This window comes from Sapajus apella, unplaced genomic scaffold (genome assembly GCF_009761245.1).
Source record: "Sapajus apella isolate SASKATOON/1434 unplaced genomic scaffold, GSC_monkey_1.0 scaffold24, whole genome shotgun sequence".
In the NCBI taxonomy this organism is placed as follows: domain Eukaryota; kingdom Metazoa; phylum Chordata; class Mammalia; order Primates; family Cebidae; genus Sapajus; species Sapajus apella.
In genome coordinates, this window is record NW_022436964.1 from 6,913,670 (window position 1) to 6,938,134 (window position 24,465).

The 24,465-nt window shown below is 41.1% G+C and overlaps 1 long non-coding RNA gene across 1 annotated transcript; it reads right to left on the reverse strand.

Moving 5' to 3' along the window:
• Window positions 1–4,249: 4,249 nt before the first annotated feature.
• LOC116559779 lies at window positions 4,250–23,898 on the reverse strand. The gene is made up of 3 exons (XR_004272617.1): window positions 23,150–23,898; window positions 17,943–17,946; window positions 4,250–4,260 (listed from the first exon to the last, which is right to left on the reverse strand). It is a non-coding gene; the product is annotated as an uncharacterized LOC116559779 (long non-coding RNA).
• Window positions 23,899–24,465: the final 567 nt, after the last annotated feature.

Sequence of the window (24,465 nt, forward strand, 5' to 3'; positions counted from 1 at the left end):
AAAATTAAATTAAAAATTAGCCTTGCATGGTGTCTCGCACCTGTAGTCCCAGCTTCTCAGGAGGCTGAGGGAGGAGAATTGCTGACCCCAGCTCCAGCAAGCACCTTTCTACTTCCCCTCTCTATGAACCTGACCACTCTAAGTACCTCCCGTAAGCAGAATCATACAGAATGATTGATCCCAGGAGGCAGAGGTTGCCGTGAGCCGAGATTGCGCCACTGCAGTCCAGCCTGGGTGACAGAGCAAGACCCTGTCTCAAAAACAAACAAACAACAACAACAAAAGTGGGAGAGAGGCAGTAATCATAGTTTATGTAGCAAAAAGAAGCCAAAAGTCAAAATTCTATTACTTCCTTTATTCTGACCCCAACAAATAGAAGATATCCATTCTACTCTCTTTACCTCAATTTATGTCCTTACCTTACTTTGCTTCATTTTTTTATTGTGACAAAATATGCATAACATAAAATTTACCATTTTCAAGTGTACAGTTAAGTGGCAGTAAGTACAGTCACATTTTTGTGCACTCGTCACCACCATCCACAGCCAGACCTTTTCATCTTCCCACACTGAAACTCTGTACACATTAAAAGATAACTCCCTCCAGTCCCCAGCTCCAGCAACCACCCTTCTACTTCCTGTCTCCATTAATTTGACCAATCTCAGTACTTTCTCTAAGCAGAATTATACAGAATTTGCCCTTTTGTGTGACTGGTTTATTTCACTTAACATAATGTCTTCAAGGTTTATCTATTGTGCTTCATATTTTTTTTTGTAGAGATAGGGGTCTCACTATGTTGCCCGGGGTGGTCTCAAATTCCTGCCGTCAAGTGATCCTCCCGACTTGGCCCAATAAAGTCCTGGGATTACAGGAATAAGCCACCGCACCTGGCATCATTTTGCTTAATTAATTAATTAATTTATTTTTTTAGAGGAAGAAAGAGAGAAAGAAAGAAAAAGAATAAAAAAAAAGAAAAAAGGCCGGGCGCGGTGGCTCACGCCTGTAATCCCAGCACTTTGGGAGGCCAAGGCGGGTGGATCACAAGGTCAAGAGATCGAGACCATCCTGGTCAACATGGTGAAACCCCGTCTCTACTAAAAATACAAAACATTAGCTGGGCATGGTGGTGCATGCCTGTAATCCCAGCTACTCAGGAGGCTGAGGCAGGAGAATTGCCTGAACCCGGGAGGCGGAGGCTGTGGTGAGCCGAGATCGCGCCATTGCACTCTAGCCTGGGTAACAAGAGTGAAACTCTGTCTCAAAAAAAAAAAAAGAATAAAGGAAAGGAAGAAAGAGGAAGAGGAAGAGGGAGAGAGAACAGGGGTGTTGCTTTATTGCCTGGGCTAGAATGTAGTCTAAAAATGGGTATGCCTGTAATTGTGTGTAATAATAGAGACATAAAAAAAAATGAGGGAAGAAAATAATTAACAAGCAGCCAACCAATATTTCATTTAAACCTGTAAATATGTGTGATGTAGTACTGATAAGAGTGTATATTTTGTGTATTTAAAGTGGAGAGTTCTATGAATGTTAATTAAGTCTACTTGTTCCGGATCTGAGTTCAAGTCCTAAATATCGATGTTAACGTTCTGTCTCATTGATCTATCTAATATTGATGTTGAAGTCTCCCACTATTATTGTGTGGGAGTCCAAGTCTCTTTATAAGTCTTATATATCTGGGTATTTCTGTGTTGGGTGCATATATATTTAGGATCTTTAGCTCTTCTTGTTACATTGATCCTTCTATCTTTATGTAATATCCTTCTTTGCTTCTTTTGATCTTTGTTGCTTTGAAGTCTATTTTATCAGCAAAAATTGTAACTCCTGCTTTCTATTTATTTATTTTTGCTCTCCATTTGGTTGGTAAATTTTTCTCCATCCCTTTGTTTTGAGTCTTTGTATATCGTTGCATGTGAGATGGATCAGGATGTAGCATACCAATAGGTCTTGGCTTTTTTTTGCCTGTCTGTGTCATTTTGCTTTATTTTTAAAGATCAGCATAGATCTTTAAAAGATCCACAAGCTTTGCACAAGTGAAGTCCCTAAAGAGGTTTTAACAGACATGCTCTCTATGGACTAGTGAAAAAAATTATATAAAGGAGGCACGCTGCTTCTACCTCTTACATCCTAAAAACATTCCAAAGTGGAAAACCCACCAGAATTTATTTTACCCTTTTTTTTTTTTTTAAGATGGGAACACAACTCCTGGCACCATCTCTGTAGCATGTTTACACACTGGTATTCTCCATCCCCAGCCCCGCTGGCTCTGCTCATAGGAGTGTGCATTTTTGGGATCAGCACTCTTCATGAGGGCTGCCTCGTAGAAGGGTTCCAAGTGGAAGCCTGAAAACCAGCCACAGAGCACTCGTTTCACCACCTGTACAAAGTCAACACGTACCTATTTCAGACAGCCATTTGGGAATGACTTTTGTAGGGTTAATAATCTGTGGGTTGTTTTGTTCTTTCCTTTTCTTTATGAAGCCAGAGGAAATACTAAGGCAAAGCACAGAGATAGAGCAAATCCAGAGATGCCGGGGCGGAAGCTGGTTCAGGATGTGAAAAGTCTTCTTCCTCTTTTTCTCATGCTGAGTGCCTGCTCCAAAGAACCCGCACTGCCTCAGAGATAAGCAGGGACTGTCATTTAATTGTATTGTTTGGCTTATGTTTTGTATAGAAAGGCAGCAAAGATTAACTAAAAATAACAAGAATTCAAAGCTGCCAGGGTTGAGAGGCATTTCTGTATCCATAAAAATGAACTGGGGAGGGGCAAGGGGAGCAGCTGGCTGGAGCAGACGGAGCTGGAGGGGAGGGAGGACTGGCTCTGCATGTTATGGTGTGCGCATCTGAGGCATATCCAAGCAGGGTGTGTGAAGACTTCTTAATGACATAGGAATACACCTCGTATGAAATATCGAAATAAAAGAAAAAGCCACTTCCCATCAGCACAACAATTAACTATCTCCAAAACCACTTTTTTTTTTTTTTGAGATGGAGTCTTGCTCTGTTGCCCAGCTTGGAGTACAGTGGCGCTATCTTGGCTCACTGCAACCTCCGCCTCCTGGGTTCAAGAGATTCTCCTGCCTCAGCCTCTCTAGTAGCTGGGACTGCAGGCGTGCACCACCACACCCAGCTAATTTTCTGTATTTTTAGTAGAGACGGGGTTTCACCAAGTTAGTCAGGATGGTCTCAATCTCCTGAGCTTGTGATCCTCCTGCCTTGGCCTCCCAAAGTGCTGGGATTACAGGCGTGAGCCACCACACCCAGCCCCAAAAACAATTTTTTAAATCCTACGTCCTTGGACTCACAAATTCTACTCAAACTCAGAAAACAATTTATAGTCCCAAACCAAAACATCAACAAATGCATTCAGATCCATTCATTCAGCAAATACTGACATGTATCGCTTACCGAAACGGATACGTTTTGAGAAATGTATCCTTGGGCGATTTCATAGTTGTGTGAACATCATAGAGTGCACTTACACAAACCTAGATGGCCTGCACACACCTAGGCTATATGATACAGCCTATTGCTCCTAGGCTGCAAGCCTTCACAGCATGTTACTGTACTGAATATTGCAGGTTGTATGGAATGATGTTTGTGAATCTAAACATAGAGAGCCTAGGAAAGGTACAGTAAAAATAGAGTTTTATAATCTTATGGGACCACCAAATGTGTGGTTCATTATGTGGTGCATGACTATTGCATTCTTACTGTACAGAATGAAGAAAGCAGCATGGCCCTTGCTCTCCTGGAGCTTCTGGTATTTGGTATGTTTACATGGAATGGTTTTCTATTTTACGGGTGTCATCCACTGAATGCGCCTTTCGTGTCTGCTTCACACCACAACCTCTCCCCATCCACATCTGGTGCTCTGATTTCTCTTATCCTATTAACATTTCTCTTTTTCCCAAAGCAGGAATCGCCCCCTAATATGCTGTATAATTGGTTCATTTTTGCATGTATTGTCTGTCTGGCAGAATGCAAGTTCTATGCTTCTTTTCTGCTTGTTTTGCTGATATACCAAGAACAGTGTGTAGCCCAGCTCACAGTGAAGATTTGTTGAATGAAAAAATGAAGTGACACGTACTATACCTATTGTGATAATTTTCCTAAAACAAAGAAAGGTCTGTTCCAAAGTTGATGTCTTCACCCCTAGGGACAGAAAACTGCTTAGTATTATTCATTATCCTGCACCCCTTTCAACAAAGTTTCAAAGGAGGTTTCATATTTCCTTCTCAGCCTCAAATTCAATCTGTTCTGCTTCACAACCTTTCTCCGCTCCATCGACTTCTGTCTCCATGCTGCCTGCCTCATCCAAGCTCCCACGATCTCTTCCAGACTCTTGGGCCTGGACTCCTTGCCTTGACTTTACCACCTTAGTAAAGCAGCCACAGTCAAAAACTGCAAAACTGCAGTCACAGTCAACTTTTGAAAACGTACGTAAGGTAGATCATGTAGCTCCCCTGCTCAAAGCCCTCTAACAGCTCCCCGTTACATTTATAACAACCATCAGGGTTGGGCACAGTGGCTCATGCCTGTAATCCCAGCATTTTGGGAGGCCGAGGTGAGCAGATCAACCTGAGGTAGGGAGTTCGAGACCAGCCTGACCAACATAGAGAAACCCCATGTCTACTAAAAATACAAAATTGGGCCTGGCGCGGTGGCTCAAACCTGTAATCCCAGCACTTTGGGAGGCCGAGGCGGGTGGATCACGAGGTCAAGAGATTGAGACCATCCTGGTCAACACGGTGAAACCCCGTCTCTACTAAAAATACAAAAAATTAGCTGGGCATGGTGGCGCATGCCTGTAATCCCAGCTACTCAGGAGGCTGAGGCAGGAGAATTGCCTGAACCCAGGAGACGGAGGTTGTGGTGAGCCGAGATCGTGCCATTGCACTCCAGCCTGGGTAACAAGAGTGAAACTCCGTCTCAAAAAAAAAATACAAAATTGCCGAGCGTGGTGGCGCATGCCTGTAATCCCAGCTACTCAGGAGGCTGAGGCAGGAGAATCACTTGAACCCAGGAGGCAGAGGTTGTGGTGAGCCAAGATTGTGCCATTGGATTTCACCCTGGGCAACAAGACAGAAACTCTGTCTAAAAAAAAAAAAAAAAAAAAAAAAACATCAGACTGCTAATGGGCCCACAAGACCATACTTAGCCTGGTCCTTGGTCATGTCTTGACTCAGCCCTTGCCTGTTTCTCTGGAAACTCACTAGCGTCTGCAATGGCACTTGTTTATTGTCCATTTCCACACTAGAATGTAACTTCCCAGAGAAGCTGAGACTGCACCTGCCTTTTTCACCCATGTATCCCCTGCATCAAGCATATTAGGTGCTTCATAAATATTTCTCAAGTGAATGTACAGGGCAGGAAGAAGGAAATTAATGAAAATGCTAACAGTCTGTTGCTGGGTTGATAATTCTAAAAGAGTGAGGTGAGGATAGGCATAAGACCACCAAAAATCCCTGAAAATCCTGGATGCCACTCTGCACCCTATGAGAGCCTGTGGTTCCCCAGGCCCATCCTCCCACAAGTCATTTCTGCCCAGGCTGAAAGTCTCATCGAGTCCTAACACGTCGCCATGCAATTAGGATTCTAGGTCAGTGTCTTCAGTGCTGAGTGATGCTGCATGTGGGAGCTTACCAAATGATATGGTTTGGCTCTGTGTCCCTACCTGAATCTCATGCTGATTTGTAATTCCCGGTGTTGAGTGAGGGGCCTGGTGGGAGGTGACTGGATCACAGGGACAGCTTTCCCCCATGCCATTTTCGTGCTAGTGAGTCAGTTCTCACAATATCTGATGGTTTAAAAGTGTGTGGCACTTCCCCCCATTCCCTCCTCTGCCATATTAAGACAAACTTGTTTTCCCCTTGCCTTCTGCCATGATTTTAAGTTTTCTGAGGCCTCCCAGCCATGCTTCCTGTACAGCCCACGTAACTTTGCATCAGTTAAAACTCTGTTCTGGCCAGGTGGCTCATGCCTGTAATCTCAACACTTTGGGAGGCCGAGGTGGGCAGATCACAAAGTCAGGAGTTCGAGACCAACCTGGCCAACATGGTGAAACCCCATTTCTACTGAAAAAATACAAAAATTAGCCAGGCATGGTGGCATGCCCCTGTAATCCCAGCTACTTGGGAGGCTGAGACAGGAGAATTGCTTGAACCCAGGAGGCAGAGGTTGCAGTGAGCTGAGATCACACCACTGCACTTCAGCCTGGGCGATGAAGCAAGACTTTGTCTCAAAAATATATATATATTTTCTTCATATATTACCCAGTCTCAGGTAGTTCTCAGGAGTGTGAGAACGGACAAATACACCAAATAATTCACCTCTATTCATCTTGCACTGGATCCAGTCACACTTCTCCGAATTTGCAACCACTCAAAGTTCATGGCAGGCTGTGGCAAGTTGCAGATTGTTGAAGGGATGTATTTTGTGGAGGGAGAAGAGGTTGTTAGAGAGCCAGGCCCACGGGGTAGCATATGTTTGTTTCTCAAACTCACAGAACTGGAAGGAATCTTGGAATGTCATTTAGAATCATCTACCCATGCATTCTGAGAGCCAGTCTCTCCCAGCATTGTCCTAAGGCAGTGGGGAGGAAAAATTACATTGCCCTGTAAATCAGTACAAAGCCATTCCCAGATGAGTGCCCGAAGATTTGGGTGGATGCTTGCAGAACTGAGGAATGAGATGAAATAACTTTTAAAGTAATCACATTTATGCTGATTCTGTATATCCTAGCATACTTTCATCGCCAAAATGGAGCTCTTAGGTAACATAGAATGACTTGGTGTCCCCAGGCTGGCTCCAGTGTCTCAAGTCTCTAAACATGCATAAACTTCCTTGGACAGCTGAAGATGATTAATGGATCCTAATCAGATATACTGACCATGTGGAATTTAGGAGCCAAAAGAAACTCTGCAAGCATTCTAAACCGTACGGTTAGAGACTGAAGAAAATCACCATGTGTGCTTATGACAAATAACATCCAGAGCACCCACTCTCTTTCAGACAACACAGGCTCATTTTCACGTATCAAAATAGTATTTCAACGTGTCTTACATATTTTGGGGTGTTTGTGATCGAATTATCCAATTCACCTCAAAAAGTCTCAGGAATTTAGGGCAACTCCTTTACTTTCTGATGAGAAACATGGTGCAAGGAGGTAAAGTGATGCTGTGAGGCCAGTTCTTCCACCTGTGGCTTCAGACATGGATGTCCTGGAACCTACTGGTAACGTATTTTTCCATTTCACAGAAGGAAAAGCCAAAACCCAGATCAAGCATTTGTCCAGGATTACCAGGAGTCTGTTCTGGGCTTTGAACTACAGAGAGAACATCAAATCATCGCATTTCTATTCCAAAGAATACAACGCTTTGTGTTAGGCACACTGCTTGGTTTTAAAAATGACTTAAAGCTGTTAGTAAAGTCATTTAAATGATCCCAGAAGAGAGCAAGCTCCGAGTAATACAAGCTGAACCTGAGCAATCAGGTGGGATCTAAGAAGTCAAGGGTGTGAGCCCAGGAAGCTGTTGCACAAGCATGTGACATGCCCTGCCTTGCCCTGCTGCCTGGGGATGCTGCCGCTCCCTCAATAAAATGCTGCATCCTTTCCAAACAGAAAATAAGGGCCTCAAAGAGTGCTCCTGTGGCTTTTTGCTGGTGATGCCCTCCTATCCTGTCACCCGCAGATTTTATCCAGGTCTCTTAAGCAGCCTGGGTTAAAGTTTTCCATTTTTCTCTGTAGATTTCCTGTTTTCATGCTCAGCTAATTCTTACCTCTCATTGTCTGTTTAACATCAAGTTAGCTGTTGCCATTGTCCTGGACTTCGATGTTTCTGTGATTGCTGAGCGCCATAGGGAAATGTCTAACGATCCTAGGGGTATGTCTCAGAGGAGAAGCTATTTGTTTGCAATAAAAATCTTGAGATGTATTTACGTAGAAGACCCAGTGGACAGAAGAGTCTCTCTCCTTCTCTGCTGGTTGAACTTAACATGTTTATACACTGTTTAGTACCTGAAGAAACATCTGATACTTTGCCTTTATTTTTCTAGATCTCTTTATGTAGGAAAATATTTTAATAGCATTTGTTGTTCCATAATGTTTTTTTCTCTTTTTAAGGTTTCCTGAGGCAAATGTGACACATGATCACTTTCTTTTTTTTTTTTTAATTTATTTTATTGCATTATAGGTTTTGGGGTACATGTGAAGAACAAGCAAGATTGTTGCATAGGTACACACGTGGCAGTGTGATTTGTTGCCTTCCTCCCCATCACCTATATCAGGCATTTCTCCCCATGCTATCTCTCCCCAACTCCCCACCCCCCACTGATCCTCCCCTATTTCCCCCCAACTGACCCCAGTGTGTAGTGCTCCCCTCCCTGTGTCCATGTGTTCTCATTGTTCAACACCCGCCTATGAGTGAGAACTTGCGGTGTTTGATTTTCTGCTCTTGTGTCAGTTTGCTGAGAATGATGATTTCCAGGTTCATCCACGTCCCTACAAAGGACACAAACACATCATTTTTTATGGCTGCATAATATTCCATGGTGTATATGTGCCACATTTTCCCTGTCCAGTCTATCATCAATGGGCATTTGGGTTGGTTCCAGGTCTCTGCTATTGTAAACAGGGCTGCAGTGAACATTCATGTGCACGTGTCCTTATAATAGAACGATTTATAATCCTTTGGATATATACCCAGTAATGGGATTGCTGGGTCAAATGGAATTTCTATTTCTAGGTCCTTGAGGAATCACCACACTGTCTTCCACAATGGTTGAACTAATTTACACTCCCACCAACAGTGTAAAAGTGTTTCTATTTCTCCACATCCTCTCCAGCATCTGTTGTCTCCAGATTTTTTAATGATCGCCATTCTAACTGGCATGAGATGGTATCTCAATGTAGTTTTGATTTGCATTTCTCTGATGACCAGTGATGATGAGCATTTTTTCATATGTTTCTTGGCCTCATAACAGACTTAAAGAGAGCCAAATCAAGAATGAACTGCCATTCACAATTGCCACAAAGAGAATAAAATACCTAGGAATACAACTAACAAGGAACGTGAAGGGCCTCTTGTAGGAGAACTACAAGCCACCGCTCAATGAAATAAGAGAGGACACAAACAGATGGAGAAACATTCCATGTTCACGGTTAGGAAGAATCAATATTGTGAAAATAGCCATACTGCCCGAAGTAATTTACAGATTCAACACTATCCCCATCAAGCTACCAATGACCTTCTTCACAGAACTGGAAAAAACCACCTTAAAATTCATATGGAACCAAAAGAGAGCCCGCATAGCCAAGTCAATTCTAAGCAAAAAGAACAAAGCGGGAGGCATCACACTACCGGACTTCAAACTATACTACAAGGCTACAGTAATCAAAACAGCATGATACTGGTACCAAAACAGAGATATAGACCAATGGAACAGAACAGAGGCCTCGGAGGCAACACAACATATCTACAACCATCTGATCTTTGACAAACCTGACAAAAAACAAGCAATGGGGAAAGGATTCCCTGTTTGATAAATGGTGTTGGGAAAACTGGCTAGCCATGTGCAGAAAGCAGAAACTGGACCCCTTCCTGACACCTTACACTAAAATTAACTCCAGATGGATTAAAGACTTAAACATAAGACCTAACACCATAAAAACTCTAGAAGAAAATCTAGGCAAAACCATTCAGGACATAGGCATAGGCAAGGACTTCATGACCAAAACACCAAAAGCATTGGCAACAGAAGCCAAAATAGACAAATGGGACCCAATCAAACTCCACAGCTTCTGCACGGCAAAAGAAACAGTCATTAGAGTGAATCGGCAACCAACAGAATGGGAAAAAATTTTTGCAGTTTACCCATCTGACAAAGGGCTGATATCCAGAATTTACAAAGAACTAAAACAAAGTTACAAGAAAAAAACAAACAAGCCCATTCGAAAGTGGGCAAAGGATATGAACAGACACTTTATAAAGGTAGACATACATGAGATCACTTTCAAATGTACAAACACTACAGAAAATTGGAAGGTAGAAAGGGAGTTTCCAGCTCTCAAGGACAATTTTGCTTTAGGTTCTTAGTATATATTTTGAATGGGTAAGACATTCACATGGCTCAAAAATCAAACATGAAAAAGATGTGCAGGAGAGAGACCCAAGATGGCTGATTACTAGCAGCTCGGGATTGTAGCTCCCACTGAAAGCGCAGAGAACGAGAGGACGCCACACTTTCAGATCAAATTTTGTTGCTCACGCACCAGGAGATTCCCAGCGGACGGGCCCCACAGGTCGCCAGCGCGACTCTTGAGGCCGATGAGGCGGTTTTGCCACTGCCTTGGTGCGGCGGTTCTTGGTGCAGAGTCAGAAAAGCACCATCAATCTTAAAGCCGCTGTTTTGGCCGGTGCAGTGGGTTGCTCAGATTTTAGCGCCGGGAATCAACAAGTTGGACGGCTATTCAGAAACCCAACTATAAAGACAGTAATTATAAAGACCACAGATGGATAAATTTATAACGAAGGGAAGAAGGCAGCCTAAAAAGGCTGAGAATACCCAAAATCAGAACGCTTCTCCCTCTACGGGGGATTACAGTTCCTCATCAGCAACAGAACAAGGCCTGATGGAGAAAGACTATGTTCCATTAGCAGAAGCAGGCTTTAAAAAGTGGATGATAAGAAACTTCTGGGAATTAAAAGAACTTGTTCTAACCCAATGCAAAGAAACTAAGAACTTTGAAAAAAGATTTGACGAAATGTTAACAATAACACACAATTTAGAGAGGAATATAAGTGAATTAATGGAGTTGAAAAACACAACACGAGAACTTCACAAACTATGCACAAGTTTTAACAGCCGAATTGATCAAGCAGAAGAAAAGATATCAGACGTCGAAGACCAACTTAATGAAATAAAACAAAAAGACAAGATTAGAGAAAAAAGGATAAAAAAGAACGAGCAAAGTCTCCAAGAAATATGGGACTATGTGAAAAGACCTAATCTACGTTCGATAGGTGTACCTGAATGTGACAAAGAGAATCAATCCAAGCTGGAAAATATGCTTCGGGATATTACTCAGGAAAACTTTCCCAACCTAGCAAGGCAGGACAATATTCAACTCCAGGTAATACAGAGAACACCACAAAGATATTCCTCAAGAAGACCAACTTCAAGGCACATAATCGCCAGATTCACCAGGGTTGAAATGAAAGAGAAAATACTGAGGGCAGCCAGAGAGAAAGGTCAGGTTACCCATAAAAGGAAGCCTATCAGACTCACAGCAGATCTCTCAGCAGAAACCCTGCAAGACAGAAGAGAGTGGGGACCAATATTCAACATCCTTAAAGAAAAGAACTTTCAACCCAGAATTTTACATCCAGCCAAACTAAGCTTCATAAGCGAAGGAAAAATAAAATCTTTTGTGAACAAGCAAGCACTCAAGAGATTTCATCACCACCAGGCCTGCTTTACAAGAGCTTCTGAAAGAACCACTACAAATAGAAAGGAACAACCAGTGTCAGCCTTTCTAAAAAATACCAAAAAATAAAGAACATCAACATAATTAAGAACTTGCATCAACTAATGGGCAAAACAGCCAGCTAACATTAAATGACAGTATCAAACTCACATATATTGTTATTAACTCTAAATTTAAATTGACTAAATCTCCCAATCCAAAGACACAGACAGGCAAAAAAAGCCAAGACCCATTGGTGTGCTACATCTAGATCCATCTCACATGCAAGGATACACAAAGATTCAAAACAAAGGGATGGAGAAAAATTTACCAACCAAATGGAGAGCAAAAATAAATAAATAAATAGAAAGCAGGAGTTGCAATTTTTGCTGATAAAATAGACGTTAAAGCAATAAAGATCAAAAGAAACAAAGAAGGATATTACATAATGATAAAAGGATCAATGTAACAAGAAGAGCTAAAGATCCTAAATATATACGCACCCAATACAGGAATACCCAGATATATAAGACTTATCAAGAGACTTGGACTCCCACACAATAATAGTGGGAGACTTCAACATCAATATTAGATAGATCACTGAGACAGAAAGTTAACATCGATATCCAGGACTTGAACTCAAAACCAGAACAAGTAGACTTAATTAACATTTATAGAACTCTCCACTTTAAATACACAAAATATACACTCTTATCAGTACCATATCACACCTATTTATAGGTTTAAATGAAATATTGGTTGGCTGCTTGTTAATTATTTTCTTCCCTCATTTTTTTTTATGTCTCTATTATTAAACACAATTAAGGCATACCCATTTTTAGACTGCATTCTACCCCGGGCAATAAAGCAACACCCCTGTTCTCTCTCCCTCTTCCTCTTCCTCTTTCTTCCTCTCCTTCATTCTTTTTTTTTTATCTTTTTCTTCTTTTTTTTATTCTTTCTCTTTCTTTCTTTCTCTCTTTCTAAAAAAAAAAAAAAAAAAGATGTGCAATAAAACTGTCCTTGTCCTCCACCCATCCAGGTCCACCCCACCTCCACTAGTAGCCGCTTTACCAGCTCCTCCTGTAAACGCCCAATTTCTTTAGCAAGTATAAGCAAATACAAATATACAGCATACGAATTCCCTTCCTCCCTTTTGCACAAAAGGTACCATACTATATGCGTTGTCCTTATCTTGAATATTTAACATAACAAATATTAAGCATATTTCGGTTAGGATGTAAAGAAACTGGAAGTAACTGTCCATGTGCATACACACACAGAGATATGCACACTTTTCTTTTTTGGTATTACTTAGTAGGATTAAGTATTTGAGCCAATAATTTTTCTGCCTACTCCTCTGCATGGGCCTTAGGAAGATATGAAACCGTAGAAATTTCCATTTCTGACATAACAGTTTTGGATGAGAAGATCCCGTTCAGAAGGTTGGGGCAGGTGAGCCCACCTCAGAGCCAGAACAGCTCAGCTATGTGTCTTGCTTGTTTAGAAGACACTGTGAGACCCAATTTCTTTCTGGGTTAACCAAAATTGGGGATGCCTCTTCTCTTCGGGCAATTTCATCTTTTGATTGTTTTCATCATAGGAAAACAGAAATCACAGCATACTGAGAGACAGAAACTAGAGGACAGGCATTTTTCTTCTTTACTCACTATGAAATACAGTGTTGATACAGATAAAAATCTCATCGTCTGTCTGCGGGTAAGACTTTTCAATAGTCCGAAGAGGCCCGGACCCCAGAGCTGATGGCGTTTACTCCCCAGCACGTGTCCAATCATGGGTTTCGCTGAAAAGCCCAGCCAAGCCTCTGAAGGCTCAACTGCTCTGAGCAATCCTCTGACCTATTTTGTTATGTCTCTGAATACAAAAATTAAAAGTTCATGACGGTCAACCACTTACAATCTTCTTTAACTTATTTTGGACACACATATGCCTTTTCAAGGGATAAGCAAGGACTTTTTCAGAGGGACTTGTCCTTTCGAAAGAAATCATATTATCCTCCTTTCTCACAACATAGACAAGATATTTTCTGAAAGCAACACAGAAACCCTGGTGTGTTTTGCTTAAGAACAATAGTCTCAGTCTGTTCAAAGTATCTTAAATGGTTATTTAAGGAAGATCAGACTTAGGAAATTTTTCCACAGATCTTCCATAATAACTCAAACTACTCTTCAAACAGCCGAACGCAGTCCCTGGCTACATCTCCCTCCTACGTCTGGCCATTTCCGTCTTGTGGTAAACCATTAGCTGGTAACCGCCTCAAACCTGGAGACCAGAATATGCCGAGGGCCATTTGACAGTTCTTTCTTTTGTCTTCTTTATGCCCAACTGTGGTCATAAATTGATATATTTTCTTTATCAAATATCTGAGTGCTTAGTTTAACTGGGGAGACATAGGGTGTGCTATTTTTTTTTCCTGTCCTGGTTCCTCTAGCCAATTTAGGAAGGACCAAAAGTTAAATCTTGTTAAAGAATTACGCAAGACATGAACAAAGAACTGAAGACAGAGTTGAAGTCAAAACCAAAAGAAGATCAGCAGGATAAACCACATTGACACTTAGGTATCTGAAAGAATATCAGCGCTACACATGGCCTTTGAATGTTGTCTGTCTAACCCCTCATTTTACAAAGAGCTGGGATTACAGGTGCCCACCATTGTGTCCGGCTAATTTCTGTATTTTTAATAGAGATGGAGCTTCACCATGTTGGCCAGGCTAGTCTTGAACTCCTGATCTCAGGTGATCTGCCTGCCTTGGCCTCCCAAAGTGCTGGGACTACAGGCTTGAGCCACCACGCCTGGCCTGTGTCTTTCTTTTTTAACTTTCCTTCTCTCTTCACATGTTTTATGCACTCGAACTGGCATTCTCCTCAAGCCTATAACCATGGCCAGTGATTATATCATCTTTGCTGAGAGAAGAAGGGACTCTCTTCCCCTGTTTCTAGGTTAAACATCATCTCTCAAGGGCTTCAATGCCTTTGGGTCACACACTCATCCTGTACCCAGGAAAGCAGAGCAACCAGATTGGCACCCACTGAACCACAATACTGAAGTGAGGTAGAAACAGTTCAACAATAAAAGGGGTTCTTCTCTTTGCAGAAGAACCACAGGGGGCTGGGAAGGCAAACACTGTATGCACCTCCCCTTCTGTCCTCCTTTACACAGCTCTGCCCAGTGACTCCATCTCCATTTGCATCAGTGATCTGAAGCCTGAGATATTTTGCTGATATACGCTGTCTCCCACACAGTTTAGTTCATCATCCACACAGGTAGACTACTTAGAATGAGTTACTAGCCCAGCAGAAATCCGAGTTTCAACAGAAAGTCAATGATTAACATTTTATCCCAAACCAAAGTTCTAGGTAATATAAAAGCAAGAAGTTTTTATTTTAAAATCACTGAATCCTTATTGCTCTGAATTGATATGACCTCAAACAGCTGAACTCAGAAGACCATACCTCTTTGAGAAATATTTACCATGCAAGAATTCTTTATCTATCTAAGCTTTAGCAAAAAGCCCATCTTTCCTGCACACCCTGTCCTGTCATCTCAGATTGAACCACTGAGATTTATTAGTTGTATTTCTCTGACTAAGACAACTCAAAAATAAAAAATATTTCACCCCTTCTTTTGTTAGAAAACTATAGAATTGTTTCTTCTGCAGAAATCTCAATGACTCTTCATTTCCATTTATGAACTGCATTGTCACAGATATTTTTCAGCCACAGGATTCCAGAGCTTCCCCACATCTCACTAATTTCAAATTATATGAAGGCCAGCAGTAGTGGACGTTCACTGCTCTTCTCTCCACACAAATGGGGGCTCCTGTGTTCTGAGCTCACTGCTAATTGGCCACAATTGGTTGCATCAGGATGGTCTCCTGATCCAGGGGGTAGTCATCAAAAATCTTCCCCAGGATTTTTAAAAATTGTGGTAATAAACACTTCACATTAAATTTACAAACTTAAACATTTTCCAAGCGTATAGTTCAGTTGTGTTGAGCACATTTATACTGCTGTGCCATCAATCTCAAGAACTTTTTCATCTTGCAAAGCTGAAACTCATTAAACATTACAGCTGAAGCCCATTAAACACCTCTCCATGTCTCCTTTCTCCAGCCCCTGGCAACCACCGTTCTACTTTCTGTCTCTATGAATTTGACCACTCTAGGCACCTCCCATAAGTGGTATCATATAGGATATGCCTTTTTGTGACTGGCTTCTTTCACTTAGCATAAGTAGTCCTCGAGGTTCATCCATGTAGTATGTGTCAGAACATCCTTCCTATTAAAGGTTGAAAATATTGTATCATATGTATTGTATATGCCACATTTTAAAATCCATTCATCCATCAGTGGACATCTTTGAGCTCTTGTGAATAATGCTGCTGTAAACATGGGTGTGCAAATATCTCTTCAAGATCCTGCTTTCAATTCTTTTGGATATATACCCAAAATTGATATTACTGAATCATATGGTAGCTCTATTTTATTTTTGGTTTTTAGTTTTTGCATTTAAAAAAGTTTAAATAGCCAGGCGCGGTGGCTCACACCTATAATCCGAGCACTTTAGGAGGCTGAGGCAGGCAGATCACAAGGTCAGGAGTTCAAGACTAGCCTGGCCAACATGGTGAAACCCCATCTCTACTAAAAATACAAAAATTAGCCAGGTGTGGTGGCGCGTGCCTGTAATCCCAGCTACTTGAGGGGCTGAAGCAGAATTGCTTAAACCTGGGAGGTGGAGGTTGCAGTGAGCCGAGATAGTGCCATTGCACTCCAGCCTGGGTGACAGAGCGAGACTCTGTCTCAAAAAAAAAAAAAAGTTTAAATACACTTTGTTACTCAGGCTGGTCTCAAACTCCTGGCCTCAAGTGATCCTACCAAAGTGCTATGATTATAGGAATGAGCCACTGCTCCCTGCCCTGTTTTACCTTGATTTTTTTGAGGAACCTTCATACTTTTCCCATAGTGGCTACACCATTTCACACTCTCACCAACAGTGCACAAGGATTCAGATTTCTTCATATCCTTGCCAACACTTATTTTCTGTTTTGTTTTGTTAATAGTAGCTATCCTAATAGACGTAAGATACTTCCCCAGGATTTTTAACTAGAACTGAGAAAATTGGTCTTTCCTGTGACAGAAGCTCAGAAGCTATGCTGTGGGGGTGGGACTCTAGAGTTGTCATGTTTCTTTCTCTTTCTGTTTTTCTTTCTTTTTTCTTTTTTTTTTTTTTTTTGTCAGCGTCTCACTCTGTCGCCCAAGGTGATGCGATCACACAATCACACACAGCTCACTGCAGCCTTGACTTCCTCAGGCTCAGGTGATCCTCCCAACTCAACCTCCCAAGTAACTGGGACTACAGCTGTGTACCACCAAACCTTCCCAATTTTAGTATTCTTCGGAGAGATGGGATTTTGCCATGTTGCTCAGACTGGTCTCCAACGACTGGGCTGAAGCAATCCACCTGCCTCTGCTTCCCATAGTGCTGGGATTATAGGAGCGAGACACCATGCCCAGCCACAGTCATGGGTCTTGACATGTGAAGGAAGCTGATCCATATTGAGTGTTTAGGGCACTAATTACTACAATCCTTCTCTCCTCCAAAGTTCTGAATCCAACTGAAACCTGTTCACAGAAGCATAATAGACTCCCATAAAGATGGTAATAGCAGCTTCAGTCCTTTTCAAGGTGGGTTGGAGACTATGACTGGAAGCCAGATGCAGGCTGGTCTTCCCATTCCTCTTCCCCAGCAAATGGAATTTACTTACAAGGCAGTGGCAGGCCTGCTATGCCCCGCCTTGCAACAGAGGCAGAGAAGGCCCCCGTGAATCAACTACAGAAAATGAACAAGACCAAAGACAAAACCGCATGCTACTTGGGGACAGGCGAGATCCAAAGGAGAAGCAGAGGGAGAAGGCCAGCCTGCATAATGAGCCTTTTGCCAACCTCAGCAGCCTGAATGAGTCGTTCCTTCATCCTGGGAGGTTATAGGTAGTCTGAAAAGAAGAAAGCTTGGTCCCCAAAACATCTGAGGACTTTATGACTTAGGCTGACATCTGAAGAGAGAGGGAAATGTCCCTTTCCCTTGCCTCCCAGTGTTTCTTATGTTTGGCTTTCTTAGTTGTTGTTGTTTGGAGATAGGGTCTTGCTCTGTTGCCGAGGCTGGAGGGCAATGGCACTATCACGGGGTTCACTGCAGCCTCCACCTCCCGGGTTCAAGCGATTCTCCTACCTCAGCCTCTCAGGTAGCTAGGATTACAGGCGTGCACTACCATGCCTGGCTAATTTTTATTTATTATTATTTTGATGATTTGTTTTTACTTTAAGTTCCGAGATACATGTGCAGAATGTGCAGATTTGTTACATAGGTATACTGCACATTTTAAAACTTTTTGTAGAGATGGAGTCTTGCCATGTTGCCTAGGCTGGTCTCAAACTCCTCGATGCAAGCAATCCACATGCCTAAGCCTCCCAAAGTGCTGGGATTCCAAGTGTGAGCCACAGGGTGCGGGCCTCATTTGGCTTTTTTAACCCCTAGGACGTAGCATAACCAGATGCAGCTGTTCATCCTGGGCAAGGGAGCTGAGTGTCCCTGAGCCTTCCGCCTCACCCGGGAGCCTGATCCTGGCTGTCAATCACGACTCCTTCAGGAGTCCTCCTGAGGTCAGTGATTGGACTCTGGAGGTTCTGAAACAGGTAAGAACAGAACACTGGTTGCATTTACTGAAGGTCATAAATGCCCTAGGCTGGAAATTCACTCCCCAGTCTGTTTTCCATCTTACATTTTCTCAGGTAGGACATTCAATAGAGTTCACTAGAGATTATGCAGTGAACTCAAATGAAGGCATAAAACTTCTCCAAATAATAAATGCCAGCAATATTAAAATGCCCTGATTTGAAATATATGAAATACTTCACATTATTAAATTCTCAGGGAGGTATTAAGGTCTAAAAAAAATGTAATTTTTCTTGAAAATTGAGGTCTAAAGAAATTAAAAGTCCCAAAATTATTTCCTCTCCAATTTTTTTTTTTTGGTTTGGGGTCAGCCAGAGGCCTTATTTAGCAATGGTGATAGAGTCTGGCTCCTGCACAGCTGCAGTCCCCTGCAGAAGAACCTTGGCTTCAGGCTCTCCAAAATGCCACTCTCTTGGGCAGCTGGCCTGAGTCCATGACTTGTGAACTTAACTGGCAGAAATCCAGTCTTGTGAAGTCAGTCCTGCTGCCATGGGGCCCTCCCCAAGCGTGGCAGAAGTCCAGGGTTGCCTGAGGCCTGTGTTCCTGCTGGGGGAGCTCTCCTCTGAAGCTGCTGCTTCTCAAACCCATTAAAAGTAAACCCCTTTCTAAGAGGCATCTCTTAAGGTAAGATTTTCCCAGCTCTAGCAAGCACCCTGCCTCATCCACATGGGACTGTGAAGTCCTTGGAGAAATGAAGTTACTTCTCATTTCCCTGGGAGTTTCTCCTGATAGGAGGCCCACTGGTGCTTCAGCCTGCAGGGCTATGGCAGATATAGGAGGCCAAGGACTTTCCAACAAAGGCCAAAGGCATGAGACTTTCCTTCTATGGAGAACAGGTGAGATGGAATAGCCAGATGGATAAGAATCGTGTTTGTAGAGAAAACATGGGTTTCCTGATGAGAAACGTGGAGAAATCCTAAATGATTACAATCTTTGTAAACTGTGAATATGATTTAACTCAGATTTGTGCAAAGTTTCATCATGGTCCTCTTGAAGAAAGCAATCACTTGAAAAGCATGGCAAAATCACAGGCAATTGATGGTTTTAGACCTGAAGCTCTGTTTTAAAGTGAAAGGTCTAAAATGTTAACCCCAGGAAAAGACTCAGGACAAATCTACTCTTATTAGTGAGAGAAAACACCACACTGTATCTTGTCTTTTATATTCAACATCTAGGGCTTAACCACTATGGACTTCACATGTAGGGTGAATGATTTCAGGGAAAAGTTATTTAAATTAAAATTTTAAATATTTAATTTTTTTTTAATTTGGAGATGGAATTGCCCAGACTGGAGTGCAATGGCATGATCTCAGCTCACTGCAACCTCCGCCTCCTGCGTTTAAGTGATTCTCCTGTCTCTGCCACCCGAGTAGCTGGGATTACAGGCACGAGCCAGCACGCCCAGCTAATTTTGTATTTTTAGTAAAGACAGGGTTTCATCATATTGGTTAGGCTGGTCTCGAACTCCTGACCTCAGATGATCCACCTGCCTCAGTCTCTGAAAGTGTTGGGATTATAGGTGTGAGCCACTGCGCTCAGCAATTTTTACAAAAACAAAAATGAATGGAATGGAAAGCTATAACAAAACATTTTGAGGCATTAGCCAATTTAAACTTGTAGTTGTTATACCAACTAAATTGGAAAAGAGAGCAACTGTAGAAAGTGATATAAGCCTAGGTGTCCCTAAAGAATAGAAAATGAATTCCATGTTTCTTAGCCTCACTTGCCGTTCTAGCCACACATCACAAAAACAGCCTGCAGTTTCCTCTCCCGTGAGCAGCAGTGTGAACCTGGGTGTGACTCACTGCTGCAGCCTTTCTGATACATAGCTTTGTTCTTTTGTTATACTCGGTGACAGTAAATATTTGTGGAACAATATTTGTTCAGGAAAGATGCAAAGGCCACACGGTGAAGGAAAAAACAGGTTTAGAAGTCAGCAAATCCTGCTTCTGCCTTGTGCTACTTGAAGCCCCCTAACCAAGTTAATCTATACCTCGTGGACCTCATTTCTTCTTCTTTAAAATAATAACACCTTTTACTCCTTATAGGTTTGCAAGATTTGGAATAATATACAAAAATGTCTCCTATCTGGTTATAATAAGGAACTCGATTCTTAGGTAAGATTTAGGTAAAGTTTGGCTTTGGCATAAAGAAATTAGACCTGGTTAGTTGGTGTACCGATTTTAGTATTTTCAAACCCTACTCAAATTTTATCATTTAAGATGCTGAACTAGGATTATCTAGCTCTTAAGATTTTGTGGAGTTTTCTTGTTTTCTTAAAGAGATAAAAGCTGCCTTCACATTTGAAGGACTTTGAGGACCATCTTTCTAAGACATTAAATAAGCCAACTAATTTTCACTGATCTCTCTGAAACAAGCTAATTATTATTTAATCTATAAGTGGGTCCTTATCTATTTCTAAACTGTCAGGGTTGCCTTTTTTTTTTCCAATTCACAGTGGTTTAAAATGTACAAACTGCTCTAAGAGAATTCTGGCATTCTCTGAGCCGTTTCAGCGCCAACCACTCACCATGTGCCTTTGTTAGCAGCCAGGTGTACCAGCCCAGTGCCCCAATCACAGGGCAAAGTCTTCTTGTTTTTTAACTTTTTGATCAAATTATATTTGAAAATTCTCAGGTACAGTGTCAATTTGAAGAAGACTCAGGTTTTCAGTGTCATGAAACGGTTCTGAAAAGGGAAGTCTGAAGAAAATTACCATAAGACTATTGAAAGTTAAAGAGCTCAAGGATGGTAGGTCTTGGGAGTAATTTGCAAATGCAGAAATGACCTTATAGCCATAAAATAAAACAAATGCGGGAAAGACTTGTGTTGTTCTACCAGTAGCAGTTGTGTCAGAGGTAGACAGAGCAGATGTTTGAAATGCTAGGCAGTGTTTCCAAACAGTAGGACATGACCTATTAGTGAATTGCGAAACATACTTAGTGGGTTGCCAACATAATTTTCTTTAAAGGCATGGAATAGAAAGCACATGCATGAGTCACTAGAAGTACAATAAGAGTTGTTTGGTGCAATTTTCCATTAATTACATGTGCACACAAGGAAGGTGGGGCCAGGACTACTACTTTTCACTTTGCAGAAAACTTCATTTTTACTGTGCGTTGTGATTAAGTTAAAAACCTTTGACTATGCTATGTAGGCAATTCCAACACTTCAGGAATACAAAGCTCTGAAAAAAGGTTATGTAGTAAAACTCATTTTCATTCAGATTGATAAGGAAATAGGTCAGACAAATTGCTGAAGAAAAAAATGGACACAGAGCATAAAGGATAACAGAGTACGCACTTTCATTTACTATGATGAAAAGAATTTTAACATTGTGTTTTACATAAAAACATGTTTATTTATTTTCAATCAAACATCCTAGAATCAAATGAGGTAAAATGTGAGAAGCCCCCCTTTATTCTTTCTTCAGCAGACAAAATCACTGTCAACAGCTTGATATGTATAACCAAAGATTCTTTTCTAGGGTGCACACACGCATATGTGCTACGAACAGGTAAACAGGTTTTAACTATACAAATGTAAACAGGAGCATGTGGGTACTGTGCAACTTGTTCTTCCTGTCAATGTCCTAGAAATATTTTCTGTCCACACTAGAGAGCTATTGTCTTTATCTGCTGCAGAGTATTATATGTCAGACATTGATAGTATTAATTCAACCATTTCTGCGTTTCTGTACATTTATGCTTCAGAAGACTATGTAAAAAATACTTCACATAGTCTTGTATCTGACTCTTTAAGCACTTGTGTGAATATTTCTTTAGGCTGGATGCCTACAATTAGTCATTAAAGGCTGGAGACGTTTCATGTGTTGATAAACACTGTTAAACTGTCCACCCAGAAGGCTGTATCAATTTCTACAATGACTGAGAGTACTCTTTTCCTCTCAGAAATGACTGAGAGTACATTATCTCCAGCACTACCACCAATCTTTAATATCTGCCATTTCAATGTATTGAAAAACAGCATCTCATTTTAACTTTAAATTTCCTGATTGCTTACGAAGTTGAATATTTTTTATGTTTGTAATCTGTATTTCTTATTTAAAAAATATTTTTATGTCCTTTACCCAATTTTCATTTTGTTTGTAAGTGTTCTTTATATTAAGTATCTTAAATCTTCTGTTTTATTACATATATTTTCCCATTCTTTTACTTATAAAATCTAATTTTATCAAAGTTTTGTAAAAAGTAAAAGGTTTTACTTTTTAAAAATGTGATCAAATCTATCACTTTTTTTTTCTTTCATGGCTTCTGGGTTTTGTGTGTTGGTTGGGAATGCCTTTCTTACACTATATTTATTACATTTTTTTCCAGTATTTTCTTCTAGTTACTTTTATATTTCCATGTTTAATTCATTTTTTTCATCCATGATATAAGAACAAGCAGTAAATAACCTCAATATCATTTACTGAATAGTTCAAACCCTTTTCTACCAACTTGTGATGCCATTATATATATATATATATAATTGCTCTGTTCCTGGGTTCTCAGTTTCATACCTGTAAGTGATTGATTATTCCTGTGTGAACAGCACATTTACTCTAGCTCCATGGATGGCTTTGAGATCTAATCAAAATTGCTTTATGCCTGTTGTCTTTCAGATGAATGTTATAATCATGTTATTACATCCATTTAAAAAGTTTTGCTGTGGTTATATGAAATTGCTTTGAATTTATAAATTAATTTGGTACAACTGATATATTTATTATGTTGGGTCTTATAAATGGCATGCCTCTATTTTTGTGTTTCTTTTATACACCCTAGCATAGATTTATCATTTTATCCATATAGGCCTTACATTTGTCTTGTTAATCTTATTTCTAGATAATACTTCTTGCAGCTATTGTGGATGCGAGTCTACTGCCTCATATATTTTCTAATTGGCTATGCTGGTGTACACAAACACTTTTCATCCCAGTGTGTTGGTGCTGTGCACAGCCTCCTTACTAGGCTTTATTAGCTGTAAGAGCATCTCAGTAGATCATCATGGGGAATTTTCTGTCCAAAAAAAAACCCCATATTTACAAACAGTGACAGCCTTGTCCCATTTCCCAAAATGCATACCTTTTAGTACCGTTTTCGTCTTAGCAAAAACTTTTCACCAAGTTTGTTTCCTGTAGATTTCTGTGAGGTATATTTAATCAAGCCAAGAAGCTAAGCTAAGGAAGTTTCTTTCTATTTCAAGACTGTTAAGAGTACCAGAGGATGTGGAATTTATCACATGCTCTTTCAGCTTGTGAAGATGACTGTATAATTCTTTAATCTGTTAATTTAGTGAGCTACAGTGAGTTACTCTCGACTCAATCTTGCATGTTTTCATATAAATCTTACTTGAAAATGATGTATCTTTTACTACACTGCTGAATGCAAAGTGCTAGTTTTATTTTGGATTTTTGCACCTACATTAATTGAATTTGGTTCAGTTTTCCCTGTGCTTTATTTGTGCAGTTTGCTATAAGGATTATGCTAACCATATGGAATGAATTAGAGAACTTTACATCTCTTTTCTAACCTCTGGAATGGTTTACAAATAAATATGACCCTGGAAGTTTTTTCTTTTTCTTTTTCTTGAGTTAGGGTCTCACTCTGTTGCCCAGTCGAGAGAGCAGTGGTGGCATGATCACAGCTCACTGCAGCCTTGAACTCCCAGGCTCAAGCGATCCTCCCATCTCAGTCTCCTGAGTGGCTGGGACTACATGCACAAACCACTAGGCCTGGCTAAGTTTTTTTTGTTGTTGTTGTTGTTATGTTTTAAATTTTTGTAGAGACAACAGCTTGCCTAGCCTGATGTCAAACTGCTGGTCTCAGTGATCATCCCACTTTGATCTCCCAAAGTGCTGGGATTACAGGTGTGAGCCACCACACCTGGCCCCTTGAAAGTTTTTCTAATTGTCTTTGTCTTTTGTTTTGTTTTGTTTTGTTTTTGAGACAGAGTTTCACTTGTCTTCCAGGCTGGAGTGCAGTGGTGCAATCTTGGCTCACTCCAACCTCTGCCTCCTGGGTTCAAGCAATTCTCATGTTTCAGCCTCCTGAGTAGTTGGGATTATAGGTGCCCACCACCACGCCTGGCTTTTTGTATTTTTAGTAGAGATGGGGTTTCACCATGTTGGCCATGCTGGTCTTGAGCTCCTGACCTCGGGTGATCTGCATGCCTCGGCATCCCAAAGTGCTGGGATTACAGGCGTGAACCACCATGCCTGGCCTCTTTTTAAAAATAAGTTC